The sequence below is a fragment of the Varanus komodoensis genome, unplaced genomic scaffold, assembly GCF_004798865.1.
Source record: "Varanus komodoensis strain SLA01 unplaced genomic scaffold, ASM479886v1 scaffold8, whole genome shotgun sequence".
Taxonomy (NCBI): domain Eukaryota; kingdom Metazoa; phylum Chordata; class Lepidosauria; order Squamata; family Varanidae; genus Varanus; species Varanus komodoensis.
The window spans coordinates 18,005,639-18,031,960 of record NW_025336481.1 but is presented as its reverse complement, the minus strand read 5'-3'; the positions used below and the strand labels follow the sequence as shown (position 1 = coordinate 18,031,960).

At 40.1% G+C, this 26,322-nt stretch overlaps 1 long non-coding RNA gene across 1 annotated transcript; it reads left to right on the top strand.

The window, feature by feature from the left end:
- The first annotated feature begins 473 nt into the window (after window positions 1-473).
- On the top strand, window positions 474-26,322 carry LOC123036437. Its single transcript, XR_006417143.1, has 3 exons — window positions 474-623; window positions 16,981-17,034; window positions 26,186-26,322. It is a non-coding gene; the product is annotated as an uncharacterized LOC123036437 (long non-coding RNA).

Here is a 26,322-nt window from a genome sequence, read left to right as displayed (position 1 = left end):
AGGTTTACTTGCAAGAGAGTTGCACTAAAATCGGTAGAGGCTTCTTTCCAAGCCAGTGCAAGGCACTGCCTGTCTTTGAACTAAATTGTTTCCAACGTTGCTTTCCCTGTCTTCTTTCTAAAAGTCAGAAGACTGAATCCATGAGCGCCAGTGATACCTATCTATGCACTTCAAGCATCTGTAAGGAAGTTACAATCCTCTGCAGGGGTTGATGTATTGTCCCTTTAAGAGCTACTCCGTTTCCTTCCTTCCTTCCTTGATCATCACCGGTCGGAGCTCTTACCTACAGTCGATGACATAATTTCTATGCTCTAATTGGCTGTTTTCTACCCCAGTCACCTTTTACAGCCCCGCCCTCATTCCATCAGCTCCCCAAGTTTCTCCACAGCCGTTGACGGACCTTGATGTCGATCATTCGCCTCGTCGCGTTTTGATTGGTGACGGGACCTATCGGTCTCAGGCTCCCAGAGTTGGTAGGCGGGAGCGTTCGTGGCTGTGAGGAGCCGAGCCGGCGGCGCCGAGGCTGTGTCTTTACATGCTCGGGGAAGTTTTCTGTGGCGGGTGGCGGTGTTTCCGGAAGGTCGACGGCGGACTGACGGCAGTTGGGATGTCGCCGTGACCAGGTGAGTGGAAGGCAGGCTTCGGCCTTGCACGAGGGAAACGTGCCAGCGCGTCGCCCCACCCGCGCAGGGGCCCCTCCATCTATAGGGCAGGGAACCGCCCCTCTGGAAAGCACGAACCGGGGCTGTCCCGGCCGCTGGGAGAACCTGGCCTCCGTGTGGCGCGCCGCGGTCCTTCCTTGGCTCGGGAGGTGAGGGCAGCGAGTGAACCGCGCCCTTCATCTTCTGGGAACGCTTCGAACGAGCCAGTGCCTGCCGCCCCCATTTTCCTTGCGAGTCCTCCTACACCGGTGGGCCTCTTACTCAGTCTTCGTGACTTTGGTATGTGCCCCTCGCCCGCTTACTCGTTGCCTCAGCTTCATAAGCAAAGTGTTGGGTGCTCATTTTGCCCCGTGGATCTTTGTCGGTGCTTTTTGCTTAGCCAGTCTCAAGGCTTCTGCTTTTCCTTGTAATGCACCCTCAGTCGTATCATTTAATTCTTTCATTTGAACGTGGTTCTCTGATCTTCCTCAACAAAATCAAGCTTTTGGGGGTTTTTTCTTAGCTTCTACTAGACTGTTTTAGTCAACTTCAATGAATAAATGGTTGAAAAAAGGACAGAAAAAGCAACAAATCGTTGCTAGCATTGCTAACAAATTAATGAATTTCGCAGTGATACAGCTTCCTCACGGAAAGGTTCCCGATTTTATTCTGTGATTGCAGACTGCGTTTTGAAGGGATCTGTGTGCAGGATCATTAGCTGTATAGGGTACAAACAGCCCCTGCTGCAAGCATGCAGTGATAATCTTGTGCTTGGAATTGCGTGTATGGAACTGGCTGGAGGCTAGCCAGTATTGGTGTAGTGGTTAGACTCATGGACTAAGATCCCAGTTTCAATTCCTGCTAGGCCATGAAGCTCACATGGGTGACTTTTGGCTAGTTGCTGACTCCCAGCCTAACTACTTCACTGTGTTGATGTGAGGATAAAATGGAGGGAGGAGGAGGATGTGTACTGTTTTAGGCTCCTTGGAGGAAAGACAGGATATGAATATATCAGATTTATAAATTAATAGCTAACACAGGCTTTTCTGCTTCTTTTTCCCATAGCTACTGTATATCCATTGATTCAATAAAGGGGATCTCATATCTGCATAGACTGGAGAAGCCATTGTTAGGGTAGTATTCTGTTTCATGGTTTGATGACACTATCTTTGGCTTCCTATTTCAACATCACATGGTAGGAACTAGAAAGGTAGATGTGTTATGATGTTGTAGCAAAGACTACAGTTCTCTGTTGCCTTGAAGAATAGGAAATTTGTTATGGAATAAGCTTTGTAGAAGAGCACTTTTCTTCACATGCAATTGATGGACTCTTTCATTAAAATGGATGCTCTGCAGTTTTTTGGATAACTACTCCCATAATGCCTAAGTGTTTTCCATGGAGTCATAATCTTAAATATTTGGAGGGTGCTGGCTTACCTACTCCTAATTTAAGGTAACACATAGCTCTTTGTTTTTGCTATATCACAGCTGTATCTGTGAAGTATGTATTTCTGTATGCTTTCAAAGAGGGATGCTAGAGGGTTTTACCAGGTTAGTTCTCAGATAATCTTCATGTGACTATGGATGAATTCAATTTTTGGTGTGGGCAATTGGAGTGGATTTTCTAGCCCTTATTCGCCGGGGCAGCTCCTCCAGCTCCCTGAAAATGCTGCCTACTGAATGGGAGTGGACCATGGACTGGACAAAAGGGGATCCCTGAAAATTGGGTGGAGGCAGAGTGTTCATGACGCTTGCTCCTGGGGAGGAAAGCTATGGCAAATCTAGACAGCATACTAAAAAGCAGAGACATCACTCTGCCAACAAAAGTGCGTATAGTCAAGGCTATGGTTTTCCCAGTTGCAATTTATGGCTGGGAAAGCTGGACCATAAGGAAGGCTGAGCGCTGGAGAATTGAGGGCTTTGAATTGTGGTGCTGGCGGAGACTCCTGCGAGTTCTTTGGACAGCAAGGCAATCAAACCGGTCAGTCCTAGAGGACATCAACCCTGACTGCTCTTTAGAAGTCCAGATACTGAAGATGAAACTCAAATACTTTGGCCACCTAATGAGAAGGAAGGACTCCCTGGAGAAGAGCCTAATGCTGGGAACAATAGATGGCAAAAGAAGAAGGGAACGGCAGAGAATGAGGTGGCTAGATGGAGTCACTGAAGCTGTTGGTGTGAGCTTGAGTGGACTCCGGGGGATGGTGGAGGATAGGAAGGCCTGGAGGAATGTTGTCCATGGGGTTGCGATGGGTTGGACACGACTTCGCAACTTAACAACAACAACAGAGTATTCGTGGAAGTTGCATAGCCCATTATATTTGACAGGATTCCTTGACCCTCTGTGTAGCATGATCAGGGAGCTACAGGGGTTGTGGGGAGCAGGAATTAGGGGAGCCTGCTTCTTCCAGCCCAGTTGCACATACCTAAATTTGAACCCAATATTATGTACTTATCTAGTTATGCAACAAGGAGTTTGCATGCTTGTTGATGTGAACAATATGTTGAACAGTAGTCTGTCGCTTGTTCTTATTGTGATATTTCTGATTGCAACTCACTGTGTTAACAATAGCTTAGTACAGGTAAGCAGGAAATGCTTTAGAATGCTGGCTTTTGTATGCATTTTAAGGCTGAAAGAATTCCAGCAGGGATTCTGTTTTACAGCTGTCTTAGGGTCTTGCTAATTTACCTTAAATAGTTGAGCAATTAGTATATTTACTAATGTTAGTATTGCTCTTTTAAACCTTTGAAGATTTTCTAGGTATTATTCTTAGCATTTCCCACATATGATCTGTTGTCAACTATATTTTTCTTCTGCTTCTGATCAAGAAGTTGAATGCCCTTTCTTCAGTGGTGAGCGTGAGTCCCGGATCTGCCTTGTAAGTAATAGCTGGATAGTTGACTTCACAAGTGACTGAGCTAGAGTCAAAAAAGTCTGCTAATTAAGTGAGTTTCTAGAAGGACTTTGATGAGGAATGGCATAATATTATTACATACTGGAAGATGACATAGCTTCATCCATCTGCTGTCATAATGAAAATGTTCTTTGCTATGTTTTATAGTACCTTTAAAATGAACAGCTTTTCGAAGTGCCATTTAAACATATGTTGAACTTCTTTTTTTCTGCACTGAATAGTAGTATTCAGCATTCTAAAAAAACTGATGTTATCTACATCAATTAACTTAAAATGCATTCACATTTGCTGTGTGTGTGCTTTTACTCTATGCTGCATTTGTCATAGATTATAAGTTAACTTAAGGAAGTTTAGAGACAAAGAGTTTCCTGCCCCCTTTTATCCCTTGGAGCCATGTGCACACCCCAGAAAGCCTTTCTTGCATGTAGAGGATCTTTTTGAACGATGTGGGGTGAGGCAGTTGAAAAAGAGGGTAATTGCCCCAAATTGGATGCCAGATAAGCAAACAGCATAGGCTTTCTTCACTCATTGAAAAAACAGTTGAAAAATGTCTTCCTTGATGTATTTTTAACAGTCCTATTCTTGTGAATTTTCAGCTTTTTAGTTGGTAGAATAGTACATAATGTAACCTTTGATCAAATTTTAAATGAAAAACAGATTGTAGGAACCTACCACGCTAACAGTTTCACAGATAATAATATCAGAGTTGCAGGGAAATGGATGAGTGAAGTCAGCACTCTGCAGTGGTCATCTATACAGCCACAGAAAATGAGAGTACATTTGTTGTACTTGCTGTCAAATAAGGCATGATAGTGACATCTTTTGTTGCTAGTCCCTAAAATTAGCTGCTGTAAGAACTGTCTTTCTAAAAAGCAGTATCTGCTAATGCTATTACAGTAAGATGTGATAAAGATATTTAAATGTTTATATGCTTTTGGTGTACTTCTTTGTATATCCTCAGTCCATTATAAGGCACCTCTACTGGTAGATCCAAAGTTGTGTTTTGGGACTCAATTTTCCTTTTAGTTTTAATAAAACTCTTAGCTCTAGTATTGTTGGGGGTTGTACAAACATTTTGTGGTAGTTGGAAACTGTCTTAGAATGCAACATTTGGACATCTATTCATCTGAAGCGCAGCTTTGTTTTTGGTGGGTTACTTCAACAGGAAATAGCAAGTAGAACTGAAAAGTTGGGGAGGCAAACTGAAAGATTGATCTTTAGATCTTTTCCCTCCATACCAGCTAGTTCCTGGTATAGTGTATATCTGTGTATGTGCAAGTTCATAAAAAGTGCAGACTTGATAGGTGCAGATGCAGCACCCTGTATTCATGCATAAGGCCTTGGAAGTAGAAGTCAGTAGGAAAACAAACCACCCAACCCTATGACCCTATAAATGATCTTCTTTCTGTATTTTCCTGTCCATATTATTTATTTGTTATATTTATATACTTATTTATATTTATATCTGCCCTTTTTTCCTTTCAAGGAACTCAAGGCAGGTTTACTTAATTCTCCTCTTGCTCCTCTCAATCTTATCCTCACAACAAAACCATGCGAGGTAGGTTGGACAGAGTCTGTGACTGACCAAAGTCACCCTGTGAGCTCCATAGCAGAGTGGGGACCACTCAGATTGCCTGAGACCCAGCGCTGCTTTCTTAACCACTACACCACACTGACTCTCAGTTATTTACAATCGTATCAGATGTTACATTCCCTCTTCCATTTACTCTTTTGAAATCAGCATTGGACTTTGAGGATGAATGATGAATTCAGTCTTTGTTCTTAATTGCAGTATACATTAAGTTAAACATATATTTGTGTTTTAAATGAAGCTATTCTAGATTGCAATTCTGTACATGCTTCTTTAGTAATAAGTCTATTTCAAATCAGTCATACTGAGTGTGTATTACATGAGAGATACATTGGCTAGGCCATAATGTATAGAGGAGTACATGTCTGCATAAATTTACGGTATTTCCTTTTGCTTGCATTGGAGAAAATGATAAGCCCTTGAAACTTTACTTTGGACTTTTTCTTTGAGTGTATTTTAGGATTAGGCAAAGTAATATAATTTCCAGAAATTGTCTAAGAATTACCTCATATTTGCTTTAAAGTTCAATTTCTTTTGGAGTTGAGAGGACAGTAACTTTTAATAATTTTAGTACTGAATCTTGGAAAGGTAGAATTCACTTAATGCGTCCTGTATATATACTAATTTGATTTTTATGGAAATACTTTTATAAGTACTTCATGGAAAACTAAATTAGTTTGTCATCCATCATTGTGACTCTATTTCAGAAAAATGTATTTTAAGTTACTTGAATAAATGAGTATATTTATTGTTTGAGCAATTTAAAATTGTGTTATGTGCAATTCATTAATTCAAAAGGAACAATAATTTGATAGGCCTAAGAATCAGATTACTTTTTCATATTGTTTGTATTTTCAAAGTATTCTATAGGGAAGAAATGGTTTTTCATGTTAAATGTGAAAGCAGGTATGCTAAATTCTTGCTGAGTTCCAGGAAGTATATAATTATGGAGGAAATCTTCAGAATGAAATTCTGAATAAAAAACAGTTCTAAAAGTTTTGTCCCATTTGATGCATTTCTTGGAAAAAATGGTATTGAACCTTTGTTAGTAACTATAAAAACCAATAGTGTTATCTGTTTTCCTCTCCCTTTTAGTTATCTTGGTCTAATTTCCCACTAGCTCTTTTCTGCACACTAAAACTACTTGTTATGCTGCTTTGTTAAAATTACCTGCTTTGGAGCAATGAAAACTGGGCTCTCACTATTTAAACTGGGCTTTTAATATTTATGTGCAGCTTATAACATATGTGTTGTTCTCTGCTGTGTCTGGCTCAAAGCTGATTGGCTCCTTTGATGTGCTAGTGCCACTGTCTCGTCACAGATTCATAATGTGTGTGGTCATTTTTGGAAACCACAGTTCTTCCTACAATAGCATTTCAACTAGGCATAATTCTATATTAAATATTGGAAAATGTGTTAGCATTTGATAACCCATGAGAAAGGAAACTATAAAGAATTGGTTCATTGTAGCAATCAGGATTAGTGGAGTTGGAAGTTTCCTATAAGGTGTAGTTAAGCGGTGAGTGAGGGGTTGCTTTAAAACAACGCAAGAACCTTGTTTCAGTTTGGATAGAACCGATTCTGCTTTAAACAATATGAAGGCAAGAATAAGTTTTCTGTGCATAATCTTACCTTGGCAATAAGGTATCCAGTGGCCTAGTAGTGGAAATTCTGGAATAATCACTTAAACTTTTCTGCATTGAATGGGGAGTTGGAATCAGTGGATAAAAGGTTCCTTTCAGCTGTGTGTTTCTAATGGTAATATATCTTGCTAGTGCTGGATAATTTTGTGAAATAATTCATATTGTAGAGTACAATGATTTTTTGGGATGTCATGTAATTCGGCTTGTAACAAACCAACCATAATTAATGTTTGCTATTAAGTTTAGCAGGGTCTACAGGCTGATGCAGGGTGATGCACCTATATTAGGAAGCAGAAAAGGAAGAATGATGAACTGTGCCAAGAAAGCCCACCACTGTTTTCCTCCATCATCACTTCCAGCAGGGTCTCAGTAGAGTCCCACCAGCTGCTGTTGCACTGTGGCATTTGCTGCAGCAAGAAAGCAACTGACACAGTTCTCTTAAAGAAATCTGCTAGGTGTACTGGTGTCTGATCACCTACTCTCCCTACTCATTTGGCCAGCTGGCTGACGAGATGCTTTCCTCATTTGCTTGGTCAAGTTGCCTGGCTGGCCATTCTCTCCTGCCTGCCCACTCTTGCTTTGTTTCTCATGGGGCTCTCAGTAGTTCTGCTGACTGCTTTGGGATTCCTTTGGCTGGTACATGAGTTATGGGTTGGTAGACAGTGAAGTGAAGAAGTGAGGGGCAAATTGGCCAGACAAGTGATTAGGCTTTTCAAGTGAGCAGGTGGGGAGACAGTGGTAATGCCAGTACTGTTCCCTTGCTTGAGGCAGCAAGTTATGTTGTGCCAGGCCTGCATTTTAGGATGCAAATGAAATACTAAACTATGATTGAGTATTCAGTATACATGTAAAATATTTGTGCCGGAAGAGTAGGTAGCCATCACCTCTTTTCCTGTGGTTCTGCTAATTTTTACATCCAGATTCCTTTAACTATGGTTTAATTGAAAGAAGCCAGGTACACAAAGCATGAATTGAAGTTGGTATGTTTCAGGCAAATATACGTTTGCTATGGCTGATCAATCTGTATGATATATCAAGCTGTGGTTAAGCAAAATATGGAAGGAAAGTTACTCCTCCCAGCCGCATAACAGGAAAATATGGAAGGCAGGTATGTTTGAACTCAGAGTTTGCTTAGGCATGTTAATATTGTATTAAACTATTGGTTCACTGTGACTTCTATTGATAATACCATTACATTTTAGCAGTCGACTAAAGAGCTTAGGGAAGAGATGCGAACTAAGTGGGGTTTTATTCATTTGTTATAAAACCCATTCCTTGCTAGGTTTTATAAACCCAATAAACAGCCCTCATTGACAGGTTGACCTGCTTGAAGTGGCTGGTAGTATCTCAAACAATGTACCATTTTCAGAGAGGTTTGTGACTTAAGGAATAAGTTTAGAATAAAATGTCTAGGTTTTTCCAAATTTTACTGTTACTTCACAATTTCTCAATCTGAGCATTAATGGAATTGGCATAGGCTGGGTGATCTCAGCTTTTATTATTAATCTTTGGAGGCTTGAATTACAGGTCCAGGTTATTATCATCATTTATTATTATTTTCATTTCTATACTACTCCATAGCAAAAGCTCTGGCATCAGTATCTTAATTCATCACGCCACTTAGATGCATACCTTAATTTGGTGAGGGTGTTTGAGAGTTGTCAGAGAAGCCAAAAACAGTGTCTTCAGGAAGCTAGACTCTGAAAAGTCTGATCTTCTAGCAGGGTCATCCAAGGCAGAATGGTTAAAACTGTGACACTATACTAAGGTGCATCCACCCTCTTTGGGAATATGATGACAAGGGCAGAGAAACTCCTGAATGGCAGCTACTTGGCAACACTGGCAGAGGAAGTAGGTCTAGTTAGTACTGCACAGAGGAAGGCAATGGTAAACCACCTCTAAATATTGTTATCTTTTAAACCCAATGATGAAACAATCCAAAATGAAATACGACACAGTGCCAAAAGATGGAACTTCGAGGTTGGCACTCACCCAGCTACTGAGGAGAACAAGACAAGTATGAATGGTGGTGTTATTAATGATGCAGTTAGATCAAAGCCAGAAGGAATCTACTGGCTGACATACACAAAGATGAAACCGATGCTGCACAACACACATAATTGGCACGTGAAATGTGAGAAGTTTGAATCAAGGCAAATTGGAAACTGTCGAGCAGGAAATTGTATATTTAAACATTGCAATACTTGGTAGGAACAAATTAAAGTGGACTGGGATGAGACATTGTCAGTCATACAGACAAAAGTGTTTTACTCTACAATCTCAGAAGAAACAGAAGGGCCCTGAGGCAGGATATACCACAGGCAGAAAGAGGCTACATGTAATGCAAAGTCTAACTGCATAATATAAATAAGAATTTTTGGAAAACCTATCAATGCAACCATTATTTAGGTCTATGCTGCAGCAGCAAATGCTGAGGAAGAAGAAATTGAAAACTTATATGCAAGTGTATAAAAGAAAAAAAAGCATTTCATGATGCTGAGAATCATACATTACTAGAATGCAGAAGTAGGAAGTAAAGCTGACTCCAGTGTTGTAGAAGAATTTTGCTTTGGAGTCAGAAGTGAAGCAGGGGAACCATTCAGAGAATTCTGTGCAGCCAACTATCTATTTATTGTCAATACATACTTCAGGCAGCTGATCAGACAGCTGTGCATATGGACATTACTGGAAGACCAGTACATGAATAGACTATGTAATTGGAAGCAGAAGGTGGAGAAGCTTTATTCTTGTTGCCCAAACAAGAAAAAGACCAACTTTTAGTATTTTTAGAGTTTTTTCCAAAACATATGAATAAAGTGAAAGAATATCACTAACATAAGCATAGTGCCGAAATGCAACTTAAATAGAATCCTTGAGTAATTTGAAGTCCACATAAAGAACAGATTTCCATTACTCAATTTAAGAGATTGTGAGAAACAAGAAATATAGACTGAAACCAGAGAAACCAGAGACATTAGGGAAGAATGCCTAGACAATTCTTGTTGCAAAAAGAAAGGAAAAGCCTAGATGGATGACTGAGGAAACACAGATGCTCAAGACAGGTGAGAAGCAAAAGCCAGAGGGTCCTGAATGCAGCTTTTCAGTGACTGTGATGTAGAGACAAAAAGAACTATTACAATGACTAATGCAAAGAAATAGAAGAGAACTACAAAAGAGAACAAACAAGAGAGCTCTTCTAGAAGATTTAAGAAATCAAAGGAAAATTCAAACTTGAGTTAGGAATGCTGAAAGATAAATGGGGGACAGTATATCTGACCAGAAGAAAATAAAAGGTGGAAGCAATATATAGAAGATCTCTAGAGAAGAGATGAAAGGATAACAGACTCCTTCAAAAAGGAATCGTATGAGGAAAGCCCTGCAATATGAGTAAGTGAAATGAAAGCTTCTCTGAAAGCACTTAGAAGGAACAAAGCATTGAGTGGGCAGAATACCAAGAGCAATAAGCTGCAGAGACATAATCAGTCCAAATCCTAACACAAATACATGAACAATCATGGAATACAGAACAATGGCCCACAAAATAGAAATGTTCAAATATACATTCCAATTCCCATGAAAGAAGATACAAAAGAGTGCAGCAATCATAGGACCATTGCACTGATTTCTCATGCAAGTCAAGTTATACTCATGGTGTTGCAACAAAGAATATTACCCTATATATAGAGAGACATTCCTGACATTCCAGCTGAAAAGGAAGAGACACTGAAGAACATGCTGCAAATATATGTTGGCTACTGTAGTGTACCAAAGAATTTCAGAAGAAGATTGGTGTATTTTTTTATAGACTGAGGAAAGCCTTTGACTGTATGGCTCATGAAAATGTAGGGATCATCCTGAAAGAAATGAGTATGCCTCTGCATTTGATTGTCCTGCTGCATATAGTGGACAAGAAGCTACTGGTAGGACAGAATATGGAGAAACAGAATGGTTTCCCATAGGCAAACATGTATTTCATATCCCTGTCTTATCAATTTATATGCTGAATATATCATAAAGCAGTGCTGAACCTATGCCACGTGTGCCACAGTAGGCATGCAGAACCCTCTCTGTTGGCATGCGAGCCAAGTCGCCCCAGCATTGCCCCAGCAGCTGAGCATCAGATAACAGCATACATAGGGGCCATGCACATGCTCAGAAAGGTGTAGTGGTGCCAGGCGATGACATCGTAAGCCGCGACCCATTAGCCGCGACCCCTCCAAGCGGTCGCATGGTCGGTCAGTGTGCTGCCAAGGAGATAGATTTGCTTGGACTGGCTGTGAGGTGTTTTTTCTAAACTTAAACCTCTGTTTTCGGGTTTTATTGTAGGGTAGGCACTTTGCAATAAATAAGTGGGTTTTGGGTTGCAGTTTGGGCACTTGGTCTCTAAAAGGTTTACCATCACTGGGTTAGGGTTAGAAAAATGAGGTGTCCTGGGATGGTTTTGATGGTTGGAATGTGTTTAGAATGGGCAGAAAGGATGAGCTGTGCAGAAACAGCTACTCAAGGAAGTCTTTTTCAAAATCGCCCTCTTTTCAATGGTATTTTGCCCCTGTATTAGGATTAGGGTTGTGCACCAGGGTAGGGACAGGCCAGTGGTGGCGAACCTATGGCTCACTTGCCACAGCAGGCAAGCAGAACCCTCTGTCGGCATGCGAGCCAAGTTGCCCCAGCAGTGCCCCAGCAGCCGAGCATTGGATAACAGCACACATAGGGGCCATGCGCATGCTTGAAAAGGAGTAGCAACGCCAGGCACTGTCATCACAAACCATGGCTCATTAGCCCCGACTCATCCGAGCTTTCACATGGCTGGTCAGTGTGCTGTGATTCTATGATTTCCAAAGTAGATCTGACTTAGCGTGGGGATGCTCTTGGTTTTATGAGCTTTGACAAGTGTTGCTGAGCATTTTCTTCATGGTCTATTTTGCCTTTGTTTTTGTGAAATGCTAGTATTCAAACATGCATTTCATTTTTTGAAGGTCTTGATTAGGTGTAGAACTGAGATCATATTCTAGTAAAATTTAATAGTGGTTTCTCTGTGACAAAATAGTGCTTTGAAACTCAGATTAAGCTGTCTTTAGGGATTTTTTCTTTAAAGACACATTCTTTGTATGGAGACTTGCTTGTAACAGTGTTATATTTATTTTTATAACATTTAATACAGAAAACTATAAACAGAATCTCTTTCCCACTCCACCATCTCAAGACAACATAAATATTAGACATGCATATTTCATTACATATATTAAGCAATGTGAAGAATCACAACTTGTAGATTTACTTGGGTGTTGAAAGTGTGTAATAAGAGGCATATTGCAGAGATTTTTGCTGATGGTGGGGGAGAAGGGATAAAACTTCAGTTGTTGCACTTAGATCAGAGACTTTTTCTTAGTGCCAGCTGGAGAATTTCCATGTTGCTCAACTACTCTTTAGTTCTGAGTCACCACTAGTGAAGGCAGATAACCATTGTAATTGCTGGAATGGCAACAGTTTGGCCTCAACATGTAAACAATGATGTATAAACATTTCCACTGAATTAAGAAGTTTATTAGCATGACAAGATTTCTGCATCTCTTACAGTTGACGTAATGTTCTCAGGGGAAGAGCCCTCCCCCATTTTCTCTTCCTTTAAAAAAATGGTGGTACAGTTAGTTCACGTAACTGGAAAAACAGATACGGAAAATATTTGTGGTTCTGTCTAATGTATACACCAAATAATAAATCAATCTAGTCACATTTTTATTTTGCGCACTGGTGTCCTTATAATTATACAATGAAAGTACAACTCCAGACAATATAAGAGCCTTAAGGTCTACAAATGATTCACTCATTTGCCCATATACTGTTACCTGTGTATGTGCTGCTTTTCAGTTGAAGGCTGGCAACTTTCTCTGGTGGTAGGGATAAAGAGAACTTCCTCTCTTTCCTTCCATAACTTTCCACTGGTGTGATATATATTATGTAGCTTGGTGCACACAGCTCTGGAAATGATTAAAGCATCTGTTCAACCCTACATCCTGTCTGACAGATACTTGTTACAAGATTTGGGGGCTTGAGAAGATCAGCATTCTCTTTCAGCCCTTCCATTTCTTTTTTATTCATTTTTTTCAAGTTCCACTTGAACATTTTATATCACATTTCAGCCGTAGAGTTGATCAGTAGACTCTTACAGTATATCAGACATCAGGTTCCTCTGGACCATTTTCTGCTGTTGTCTGCAAACTTTATTTTCACAAGAACCTGCCAGGAAGTTAGATTTTAAAAATAATTCTGTAATTCATAAATTTATGAAGTTATGCACAACCCAGTATTTTGTTTCAGGTGTGGCCATGGCAGCAGATGTTTGGTTCCTAGGTCAGATCAGTAGGCAGTCCAGGTATGAGCAGAGAACAGAGTATCAATTCTAAAAGCAGGTTTGAAGGCAATCCAAGGGTCCAAGCACAGGGAGGTCCAGCAAAGAGAACTTAGGCATGATTAGGAATGGATGCATAGATGCTATTTCAGCAACTCTCTTTCTGAGACAGACTTTTAAGCCTTACCTTCTTGCAGTCTATACATGGTTCAGCTGCTGATGATCTGAAGTGCTTTGAAAGTCATCCTGTTCGTGAGAGTTTTGCTTATGAGTAGCAAGCAATTCCTGAGGGCTATGTAGTAGTTCATTATCCCTTTCCAAATCTAAAGGTGAACCTTGTCTCTTGAGAGGCTGATTCGATGTCTCCCCTGAGGGCGCAGGTTCTCTGTGATCAGCCTCTGGATCATCTTAAGTTGCTTCTTATCTGTGGGGATACCTGGTTAGTGGACTCTGAATCATCCTTAAAGAGGAGTTGGGTATGATACACAAGTATGTAGAAACCATTCCCTTAGACCTATTTTGCATCCAAACTAATATGCCCTCAAATCACTTGAGTTCTTTAGCGGCTGCAAGGGAAATATTGAGTGGAGTATGGTCCCTCATCCTCACCAAAGACTACTGTGCTTCCAAAACACAACAGAAATGGGCAGATGTGGAAGTGACCAAGACTATGAGAAAGTAGCTCTGATTATGACTCATGAGACTAAGCTCTGTGTCCCATTTCATCAGTGATAATGCATAAGAAAATAAAATCAAAGAGATAAATTTGAGTGAAATTACCTTTTCAGAGATTCCGGAAATTATTGGGGCTAGCTTCATTATCCAGTGTTCTGTTTTGGAAAAAAATAATGGAAATTCTTGTCCTTTACTTTGTCACCATATTTGATGGTGTGTTGTGTCATGAAGGTGATGTCATCCTGCCCATATTGGAGGATGAAAAAGAATATTCATCCTGATTCATCAGCTGCACCCCTACCTGGAGTACGACTGCCTTGCAACAGTGACTCATGCGCTGGTGACTTCCCGTCTTGACTTCTGTAACGCGCTCTACGTGGGGCTACCCTTGAAGACGGTCCGGATACTTCAATTGGTTCAGAATAGAGCTGCCAGGCTGCTGACGGGGACTGGACGTTATGTTCACATGACGCCAGTTCTCCGTCAGCTTCACTGGCTCCCCATTGAAGTCCGGGCCCAATTCAAGGTGTTGGTAATGACCTATAAAGCCCTAAACGGCTTGGGTCCTGGTTACCTGAAGGAGCGCTTACATCCATATTTGCCCAGTCGCCCCCTGAGATCGGCGGGAGAGGCCCTTCTCCGGGAGCCCTCCGTGAGAGAAATTAGGAGGGTGGCTACTCGGAGAAGGGCTTTCTCAGCGGTGGCACCTAAGTTATGGAATGCGCTCCCCAGAGAGGTCCGCCTGGCGCCGTCGTTATTTGTTTTTCGGCGCCAGGCTAAGCCCTTTTTATTTAAGCAACATTTTAAATGCTAAATACAATTGAATTTTATCTGGCCAGGGCGGCTTATTTTATAATGTGTGTTTTAATTAAGATTATTTTATATGGATTTTAACTTATTGTTTTATCTATGTTGTAAGCCGCCCCGAGGCTTCGGCGAATGGGGCGGCATAAAAATGTTTTAATAAATAAATAATAAATAAAAATATTGAGTCAGATCATTCATTCATCTAGTTCATTATTGTTGATTTTCGCTCAACAGGGATAGCTTTCATTATATTGCTGTGTCTCCAACATGGCTAAAGCAGGTACAATTGATAGTCCAGATAGAGAAGAGTATACCTCTTAACAGTTCTAAACCTGATACATCATAGGTAGACAGCATGGTGCTCTCCAGATGTTTTTGAAAAAACTTGCATAATCCCTAATCATTGGCCATGTTGGCCAAGATATATTAGAATTGGAGTCCAAAGCATCTGAAGGGCACAAGGTTTGCCTTCCCTGTGATAGACCAGTAAGATAAATGCTTATCATATTGCCATGTGACTTTTGTACACTTAAGAGCATGGATAATTTCCCTTTGTAGACATTAGGCATATGGCAGCCTAATGAGATTCTGCATGGTTGGGAGCTGCACTCTGCAATTGAAATTGTCTGTGCCACCTTTTTGCATGCATCAGAGGGATGCACCTCATGGGTAAGCGGGAAGAATTGGCTGGACAGTTCTGAGGAAAAGAAAGTGCTAGAGCAAAGCTCCTTTCAGGACAAGGAGCAACTGGGTGATGGTGATGGGAGAAGCAGCACTGGTTCCACTTTTATTGCTCTGGTTTGCCAGAGTTATTCCCAGACTGGTGCCATAAAGCAGGAAAGAGAGTGGCAGGAGAATCCACTGCAATGTGCAATCCCTAGCTGCTTATTGCCCCTGTCACTGGTTTGTTTGCATGTGTGAGGTGCTTTACTCTGGGGAATGCAAAAGGGCATGAGGGGAATCAAGCAGTGCTGCTCCTTTCTGCAGCACTGGCCAGCATTACGCAAGTACTCCTGCTCAAGTAATTCCCTCCGGAGAGAAGGGGAGGGTGTCTGACTAGCTCCTTGTCCTCTCTGCTGTGATTAAGGGCATGAGCCCTGTTTGTGCAGCAGAGACTGCTTGACAGCTGCAGCGGGTTGAAATCAGCTCAGTATCATGGCTGTCAAAGAGAGGAACCTTGTATTTTCCTGAGGTGCCTGGTGAGATACCACCTGGGAGATTGAGAGGGAAGAAAATGGTAAATGGGAGGAGAGTTACCATGCTGAGACTAATCATGTTTTATGCGCATCCACACACAAAACTGCATACAGTAGAAACCCTTGGCCTTGCTTGTTGTGACATTTGAACCTGGCCACTGAGTGACTCCCTCTGTCCTTGGCAGGAGGGAGGATAATTAAAACTGGTAGTTAAGAGGAGTCAGTGTGTATCCTGCTGTGACAGGTGGTATGGATTATGCATGTGCAGTTCTCCTTGTATTACAGCTTGGAACTGTTGAAGGAAGTTCTGGTACAGATAAATGCAACCTCATGTAATGTGTGTTAAAAGCTGGGAAAAGAGGAAGTAGTGCTCAGAACATATTGTTGCTTGATATCTTGTTAAAAGAGTTGGGGTTAAAATGAATTAGTGGAAGTAGGTTATATGCCTTAAAATTCAAGTTTTAGACATTATCTTTCAATGATTCTTTTAAAAGAATGGAGTCATGCTTGTCCAATTTTTGACTTAAAACAGAAAGATGCAGCTTTTTCTTTATTTGCATTGCCAGATAGGTGGATGGGCTTAAATGGCTGCATTCATAGATATTTGCAAGTGGGAATCCTCAAGAAATGTGATGCAGTATGTGAGTTTTCAGAGCTCTTTCTCCTGCCTAGTGTGGGATCAGTCTCCTCATCTTAAGGGATATATTCAGTAGGCTTTTTATGAGGCACAGATTGGTACCTTGAAAATAGGTATGCTAGTCAGTAGTGGCCTTTTAGCTGTACTAATGATTATTAAAATATGATTTGGAAAAGCAGGTGTAATCGCTGTTCTTTAAATACTCCCACCACCTCATGAATGCAGTTTAATTTATTACTTCCTGGTATGATCAAATGATGTGTTGTTCAGAAAACAGGGTTTGATCCTTGTTTGTGGGCAAACTATAGTTGGATTAAACCAGGAAATAATTTATTAAACTACGTGTATGAAAAATGAAGGAATAGGCAAGCATGGGGCTTGTTTATGAATCTCTAAGCCAGAGTATAGAATCAGAAGTGTATGGGAAGCTAAAGTACCCCCATTAGTCCCTCTATGTGTTAGATGATGTCAGTGAGTATTGTAGATAATATGGCTTGAGTTTGCATGATTTTTCTTTCTCTTGCAGTGATTGGAGCTCCTGGCATGGAACTGAATTGGGCTGATTTGTGGGAACTATAAGGTACGTCACTATTTAAAATATATCTTCCAGCTGTATGTCATTAAAATTAACTGATGAAATAATAGTTTGCATTTCTTCAGGACTCTGGTTTGTGGACAGTCTATCATTTGATCAAATCCGGAAGTAATAAATTAAGCTTGTTTGTTGTATGGATATATGTGTGGAGAGGGTTGCATAATTACAGTTGCGGCCTAAAGCAAAGTATCTTCTTCTCATGTGTTACTTGAGAACCCATGGAATTTTTTTGCTGATATGGGTTTTCTGGAAAAGTACTAGTACGTTTTTTGAAATAAAATTTGTTCTGGTGTCTTAGATTGTAATTTTTGCATGTTGGAATTATATTTAACAAAACCTTAAAAATGTGCAATATTGATTTTCAAATCCAGAGCTTTCCTCAGAACTTATACTTGAAACTTGTACTTTTTGTTTACATTTTAAGGGAAAAAATGAAAATGCTGAGATACAAATGTTAATATGTCAAAAAGCTAATGTTTTTACTTGTGTATGTGCACTTCTTAGCAGCTTTGAAATATCTGATTCTGGTACTGTATCCATTCATTATGTTACCAATCAGTGTTACAGTACCATGTTTCTTAAAAATTATTTTTGTTCCATGGGAAAAAATCTAGCAGTAGAAAATATAGACAGCAAACAGCTGTCACACAAATTATGAATTGGCATGTACGAATAGCAATACCACCTGCTTTTCTTTTGTTGCTTTGCCATCCTTTCACTTCCTATACATGTCCATCTTTGTTTTTAGATCAACTCAAATTGTTTTTATGAAGTCACACTGGTTTCTTCTGTCATCTGCTACTGTTTGTGCATTTTTTAAATTGTTTCTATTGTGCCTTTAAAATTTCCTTTTTTAAAAACTCCCACCCACTTGGACTTCTTTTTTCCTGAGTGTCACTTAACATGAGACCTTATCATTGTCCTGAGTTTATTAAAATCTGCTTTCCTAAAATCCAGAGCATGTGTATGGTCACTCTCCATTTTTGCTTCCTTTAAAAATCAAGAACTCAAGTATTTTGTGGTCACTTTTCTCCAGTGTTGCCCTTAACTTCCACTTTATCCACTAAGTCATCCTTGTTAGTTAGTAACAGGTCAAATATACCAGTCCTCTAGTTCCTTCCTCCATTTTGTGTAGAAGAAGAGTATCTGCTGTGCATGTCAAACATTTCATGGAGGGACCATTTTTGGCAGAATTTGTTTCTGGGTAGATATCTGGGTAATTTAATTCCCCATTACTACCATATCAAACTTATTTGAAATATTGCCAGATTGCTTAATGAAAGTTTCCTATTCATCTTCTGCTTGATTTGGTGGGTCATAGTAGACTCTAACTACCATGCTCCTTTTATTCCTTGATACATTTATTTTCACCAAATGCCCTTAATGGGGTTATTAGGCTTATTGTCCTGTATTTCTGTGCAGTCTAATGGTAGACTGCCATTATCCCTTTGTGTCCTCCTCAGTCTGAGGATGGGAACTTCCAGATCTCTCAGGACTCTCTCAGTGCCTTGTAGTTCAAATGAATGTAACTTTGAATGATCCAGAGTTTGAACATTAGAGTCAAAATAAAATCAAAGTTCGAAAGACACTTCTAAGTTTGATCTGCAGGCACAGTGAAAAAAATGTGGTCAATGCGTAAACATCATCAGTTGTGTGCCCAAGTCGTCTCTTGCTGGGAAAGGATCTCTTGTGTCTCTGCCTTTTCAATGTGTGCCTTTTCAAAACTTTTCAGTGCCTTTTAACTGCATGCCTTCTTGATTGTTCTCAGTGCATACTGTACATAGTTGCTTGTTTATTAACTGTTTTCAAGTTTTAATAAATTTGGTGTTCAAATTCAATTGTGTTAAATTTACCTTAAATTATGCGTATTTGCTGTTTACGTTTATTGGGATGGGTATTGTTCAGGGTCTGGGAACAGATTAATTCACTTTCCATTATTTCTAATGGGGAACATTTGCTTCAGACTTAAAATGATTCAGAGTTCAAATGGCCTCCTGAAATGAATTATGTTCGAAGTGAAGGCCCCACTGTAGAAATAAGAGGCCGAACCAGCACTCTCTTAAGTCCTCAAGCCTTAAATTGTAATTAGACCAAGTAGAAGATGCTGAATTGTTGCAAACTGCCCAGAGAGCTTCTGCTATTGGACAGTATTAGAAAATAAAATACATAAATCAGTAATACTGAGATTTACCTAGAAGAAAATGTACACACAATTCTAGAAGTAGAGATGAAGTTTGTTTATCCAGAGGAGAACCTTTGGGTTATGGGGCAGCATAGAAATGGAATGAAATAACACCTTTTTTCAAGTAAATGTCCACAGTTATTCTAGTTGCTCCTCATAGGGGAGCTGATCCATCCTCCTGATCATTTTAGTTGCCCTTCTCTGTATTTTTTCAAACTCAATTTCCTTTTTCAGGTAAGGTGACCAGAACTGTGCACAATATTCTAAGTGCAGTCACACCAAAGATTTGTATAAGGGGAGTATGATCTTGGCAGTTCTATTTTCTATTCTGTTCCTAGTTATGCCTAGCCCAGGGTTTGCTGTGCACTCGGCTAACATTTTCATTGAGTTGTCCACCACTACCCCAAGATCCCTTTCTTGCTCAGCCACTGCTAGCTCAGATCAAGTACACGCTGATGGGAAGTTGGGATTTTTTGCCCCAATGTACATTACTTTCACTTGCTTATACTGAAGTGCATTTGCCACTCTGATGCCCATTCTCCCAGCTTGGAGAGATTCATTGGGAGCGCCTCACAATCCATTTTGGTTTTAAACAACCTAAACAGTTTGGTGTCCTCAGTGAACTTGGCCACCTATTCAAACTTATGAGTAGGTCAAAAAGCAGTGGGCCTAATATGGAACCCTGAGTGACTCCACTGGTTTACATTCCTTCTTTGGGAGAAATTGGCATTTATTCCCACTTTCTCTCTTCTTTAACCAGCTAATGATCCATAAGGAGAACTTTCCCTCATATATTCCATAACTGCTAAGCTTGCTGATGAAACTTTGGTGAGGGGCTTTGTCAGAAGCCTTTTGGAAATCCAAGTAAACAATGCCTATTTGGATCGTCCCTGACCACGTGCTTAGGCGAATGGGGCGGCATAAAAATGTTTTAATAAATAAATAAATAAATAAATAAAAAATATTGACACTGTCAAAGAATTATGATAGGTTAGTGAAACAGGACTTCCCCTTGTGGAAACTGTGTTGATTCTTTTTGTGCAGGGTTTGTCCCTCTCTTTAATAATGCTTTCAAGCAATTTACCCAGAATTGGCTTATAGTTTTCCAGATGCTCCCCTCCCCCAAATCCCTTTTTAAAACAATGATGTTACATTGGCCATTCTCCAATCCTCTGCTGCATGGGCTGATTTTAACATGTTAAATATTTTGGTAAGAAGGACAGTAATTTTGTGTTTGAGTTCTTTGAGGTCTCTAGGCTGGATACTGTTTGGGCTAGGTGGTTTACTGACTTTCAGATTGTCAAGCAAATTGGCCAGGTAGATGGGGATATGTGGGTTGTTTTCAGCCTTCCTCTTTTATGCCCCACTCCTTGACAACTAAGGAAATATCTCATGTAGGCCAATCACAGGCAGACTACAGTTGCATTTCCAAACCCTGCGCGAGATGGGAGGGGTTCCCACAGGAATGCAGCTGAGATAATTCAGTCCAATTAACTGAATCTTACTCTGGCCTTGAGGGCCAGGACAATCTTGAGGTAACAGACCTACAAGAGGTTGCATCACTATGTGTTGTTTCAGCTTTGTCAGATGGAGAGGACAAACAGAGCATGGGGAAATATTAAGGTTTTGCTGTTATCCTAGCTATGGTACAAAAAAGAAGAATCGAAAGGAATGTAGAACCTTAGCTGAGTAAAATAGGGATTCTGATAGATGCTATTTACGTTCTCAGTTTCATTATATTATTGACCTCTCATGAAAGTTGAACTACTATGAGAAGGGTGGGGTGGACAGAATAAAATACTGAAAGATGAGTAACCTTTCATTGCTATTCTTTGGAATTTCTAATGGTAATGTATAAACTATTGAAGACTTCACCTGCATTTGCCAGTCTGTTTAGCTCTCCATGGTCAGTTGTATCAGCCAAATAAATGCTCTATAGCAGGGGTCCTCAAACTTTTTCTAAAGGGGGCCAGTTGACAGGTGCCAGTGGTGGGTCTGGGCTGCCAAGGTGGTGCTGGCAGGGGGGGGTGCGGGCTGGTGGGGTGGGGTGCACATGCACGTGAGGCGAGGCGGGATGTGGGGGGCACGCAGGGTGAGGTGCTGGCTTGCTCGAGAGGAGATCGAGTCCAAAATGACCTCATGAGCAAGCTACTGCTGGGTGCGTGCACAGTGAGGCTCCTGCTTGCTCGTGAAGAGATCATTTTCTCTCATCGAGTCCAAAATGATCTCTCTGCGAGCAAGCTGCCGCCAGGCATGCACGGCAAGGCGCCAGCTTGCTTTCAAGGAGATTGTTTTCTCCGAGCTAGTCCAAAACAACCTCCTCGCGAACAAGCCGTGTGCCCGTGTGTGCCCCCGCACTTAGTGAATGCAACACCTGTGAGGTGGGCCAGTTAAATGGGCATGGCGGGCTGGATCCGGCCTGCAGACCTTAGTTTGAGGACCCATGCTCTACAGAGGATACCCCTTGATTAGTAAAAGCTATAAACTATCTCTGTGCTATGCCAAGACGGAAACTAAGATGCAAAGAACATCCAAGAGTACCCCAAATCTTAGTGTGAATGACTCTTCCACGAAAAGGGCTAACTTGGAAAAAGAAACCTGGAGTCAGTCAGGATCTAGTTTGTCAGGTTTTTGTGAACTCTGTTCCCCTGAATGAAAGGGCAGACTAGCAGATCATTATTTTCACTCTTAAGAATGGACATGGATGCAGGATGCCAATTATTACTTGTCTGTGGGGCTAATCCAAATAGGAGAAAACTGTAATAGTTAGTAACCTGTTTTTGGACCTTGTGTTCAAACATGCTGTCCTAACAGTCAATACAGTACAATTATTAGCAGTGCTGTAACCTGAAGTAGTGTGTGACTAGTCTATGTAATTTAATATTTATAATATTCAATTTCTTTATTAGTATTTGTTTATGTAGATAAGGCCATACTCGGAGCTAGTGATTAGTTAAACAGAATTCTTGCATCATATGAGAAGACTTGTCAAGTTGAAAGAAATACTTTGTCTTTCCAAGTGAAACTAAGGGCTGTATGTGCATAGAATTTTATGCAGACTGGGTGATGACTTTTCATTCTTTACAATGCTTTTTTCTACAATCAAAAATCAGCCCTCAGCATGCAGAAAATACAATTTGGATACAGTTGGCCACACTGCAAAATAGTTGTAAAGTAATTATGGTAAAATAATTGTCACATGTGCTGATTGGTGTTTGGCACATGGTTATGTTGAGTGGAAAAACATTTTTGTGTGCCATAATTAGTAGTCTGTACTTTTCATGGAGCTATGCAAGATGGCTTCAGTTGATTGTATAGAACAGTTTTTCCAGCCAGGTGCCGTCCTGATGTTTTGGACTATAGCTTTCATCCCTGATGCTGGTGAGGCTGATGGGAACTTTATTCCAAAACATTTGAAGGACATCAGGCTGAGGAAGGCTGATAGTCAATTACCTTTGGGTTAGAAGTGTCTGAGGGCCAGTTGGCATGAACCTGCTATAAGATGAGTACTATTTGCTTTTGGGACATCACAGTATTGATTTTTACCTCTGTCAGTACACATGCTGGATATGTACTAGCCTCATTATACTGGTGTCTTACATTGCAAGTTAGAAGAAGAGGCCACTGTTTTGCCTTCCAGTCCATCCAGTTTGAATGTAGAAATAGTTTACACTTCTTTTCTCCCGTTGAGAACCATTCAAAAGACTAGACTCAAGGCCTGTATAGGAAAGTTGTATTAAAGGTTTTAATGATCTGGTTTGCACATAATAGTAGCAAGATATGGGGTAGTCAGCACTTAATTGCTGTAGTGCCTCTTGCAGCATTTCATGACCATTTTGAATATCCAGTCCCCAATAGGACATCACTACATGTCATTCATACCTGGACATTATAGATAAATTGTGAGATAAGCAACCCACTGTTAATCTACAGTTTTAACTGAGGGTTGTTTAAACTATGGTTAACCTATAGTCCTTGGTTCAGATGTAATGTAGCTATCCCCAGTTAGGGGCTGAATATTGAAAACAGTTTCAGAATGTGCTTGACACATGCTATGACAAATCTTGAGTTGATTAAACCATGATTTGCTGCCATTAAGCAGAAAAGCCATAACCAATAGGTGGTTATGGCTTTAAATATTATCCAATAAGACATTTCTAAATTTGCAGGTGTCCATGTATAATAAGCATAAAAATATCAAGTGAACACATTGGAGTATCTGGCTTTATTTGTTATCTTAAAGAGAATTTGCTATGTTTATGCAGTAAAACATGTTCATTGTATATGTATTGAGTTGCAAATTTAATCCCAAGCATATTAAATTAAAAGACTGGAAAAGACTATAACAAACTCTGGAGAACTGGTTGGAACACTAGCTGGATTGACCTTCTTTCTGTTACTAATCATTTGTCAGCAGCTTGGTGCAGTGTTCTGTGTTTTTGCATTGGGTTTATCTAGAAGGTTTCCTGCCTCTGAACATTAGCTTTTCTTCCTTCTCTGCTAGGCTTAAAGTTTGATCCACTTAACACCTCTTTGCCCAAAGATTACATTTTGTTTTGGCTTCCTGGTCACCTGCCAGAGTCTTGTAACAGATAGCTTTTTTAAATGTAAGAAAAATAGTTAACTGTCTCCCAAAATAGTCTCCTTCCATATGCCACCTGCTGCTGCTAGTTGATTCAAGTTGCTTAGCAATTCTTAAATGAGTAGGAAATTGCCATTACCCTGGTAACTGCTTCTAAATAGAAACTGACTTAAAGAATCAGAGAGCAGTGAGAAATGCTTGTAGTGTTCTCATTTACTTAGGGAATTATTTTCTCATCATCCTGTCCTAAAATATCAGTCTTGGAACATAAAAATTGCTGACCACTGGACACATATGGTGGAGAAAGGTGCACTATATGTTGCAGCTATATTCTTAGACCTTTAGATATTTTTAATTGGGTCTTAAAGCTTTAATCACTTGGCCAATTTTCAGAAGTGGTGCCATGAATTAAATGCATTCTTTATTATTAGATGTTGATTATAACATATTCCTGTTGCATGGAAGGAAGAAAATAAAAGATACCTTTTACCTAACAATAAATGAAAACTTTACTTAAATTTTAAGTTATGTAATGGTTCATTATTTCAGAACAATATATCAGTATTCAAATTTTGATAGTGTACAAATGCATTAAATTTAAACTATTTTAATCTGTATAAGATATTTTGGGTTTTTTTTTTCCTAAACATTATTATGTAAACTTTGTGAAGCGGATCACATAATTCTGTTACTGATGATTGGAAAATAATATTATTGTTCTTTTCATTTGTAATGTGTATCCCCTGTTAGAAAGGGGTTTACACTTACAGAACACTAGAAATGTACCTTCATAATTTTAGCTTTTTAGAAAACTATAGAACAACTTTTACCTACAAATGAATAGTCTGTGTATTGACTCTGTATCCTACAGCTTATTTATTTGTGCACAGGGCTGTTGCGCAGGTGGAATATTTGCTTAGAGAGCCCTATGAGGCTAGTACTGTGGAATATGTTTAATAAATAATAATAATACTACTAATAATAATAATAATAGGTAAAATGACAGGCAGAGGGGAATAGAGTATAGAACGTGAGAGTATCATCAGAGTCTCTTAACATTACTTAAGGGATTTCTAGGATGTTCTTCCACTTCACACCAACACAGGACACAAGACTCTGGCATGTTGATTTTAATTTAGTACTCTCTGGTAGAGTAAGTATATCTCAGTCCTTGGGAACTTAATGTGTTGAACTCTTGGATGCTTTCACATTCCATGCTTCATTATGCTTTTCTTTGCTACCTTCACCTTCAGATGTGCAAGCTAAGTTTTCAGGAGGCCATGATGGATGCTTCCTGTACCTATTAAACAGCACCATTCAGATAAGATTGTGGTTTTCCGGAACCTCTTCTAGCTTAGAAATTTTTGTTTGAAACCTCAACTTTTTTTCTCCCTTTAACACTGTTTTACTAATTCTTGGACTTAAGCTCAGGTGTTGTTCTCTGTAAGCTGGCTTTTAAATCATTTAAACTAACTTTTAAGAACTCATGTTCCAAGGGTTGTACCATTTGGCAATGTTATTATTTGCCAGCATTCAAGCTTGTGTTTGGTTTTTAAATAATACTTAAAATTGGCTGATTATGTCCAACTTACAAAAAGGTAATTTGCCTCAAGTCTATGAAGGTCATGGTGTGCCCTCATGTGAGGTGGGTTGAGTTGAGAGTTTGTGACTGGCTCAGAGTCACTGTGAGTGAGTGCTATGGCTGAAAGGGGACTAGAACCCAGGTCACCTGAATCTCAGTCCTGTGTTCCTAACTGCTGCACCGCCCTCACTGCTCAAGATCCTATTGGATTTAAGTCGGTAAGCTTGGACTTCCATATTGTAGAGCCTTGTAGAAAGTAAATTGATTATTCACTGGTGCCTATGAGTTGTAATGCATAGTGGCAACTGAACAAATCCTGCTCCCCTGTCTCCCACAGTCAGTATACTACAATAACAGAATTGGTCCCCTGAGTTCTGATGGCATAGCAACCCAGTATATATCAGATAACACCGAGAACTAGCTATGGGTTTTCAAGATGACTTTTTGCCCCAACATAAGTCGCCTTGCAGGGAGCAGTGTAGATTTGGATGACCCAATAATATATCATAGATATTTACCCATGATAGATTGTCATGTGAATTCAGTCATTATGTAAGCACCTGCAAATTCACAACCTAACCATGAATTCACTTTGGCTGGTGTTCATGGTTCACCATAGTTTGGAGTTTACACATAGTAACCCACAATTTAAGAAACCATGGTTAATTAAACCACGATTTGTTATTCTGTGAGAACCAGGTCACTGAAAGAAAGAGCTATAGGTTGAGAAAAAGTCCATTTCTAGAAAGATAGAATAATCTGTCTGAGCTCTTGTTTGCTCTTTTTTCAGATCGCCATCACGAAAGCCAAAGTGGATTTCTCCGGTGTTCTGTGCCTGCCCCCTTCCGTCATTGCTGGAAATGGGCTGGACGGAGGAGGGGCTGGCGAGAATGAAGATGAGACAACATTGGTGTCTCTTTCAGCGGC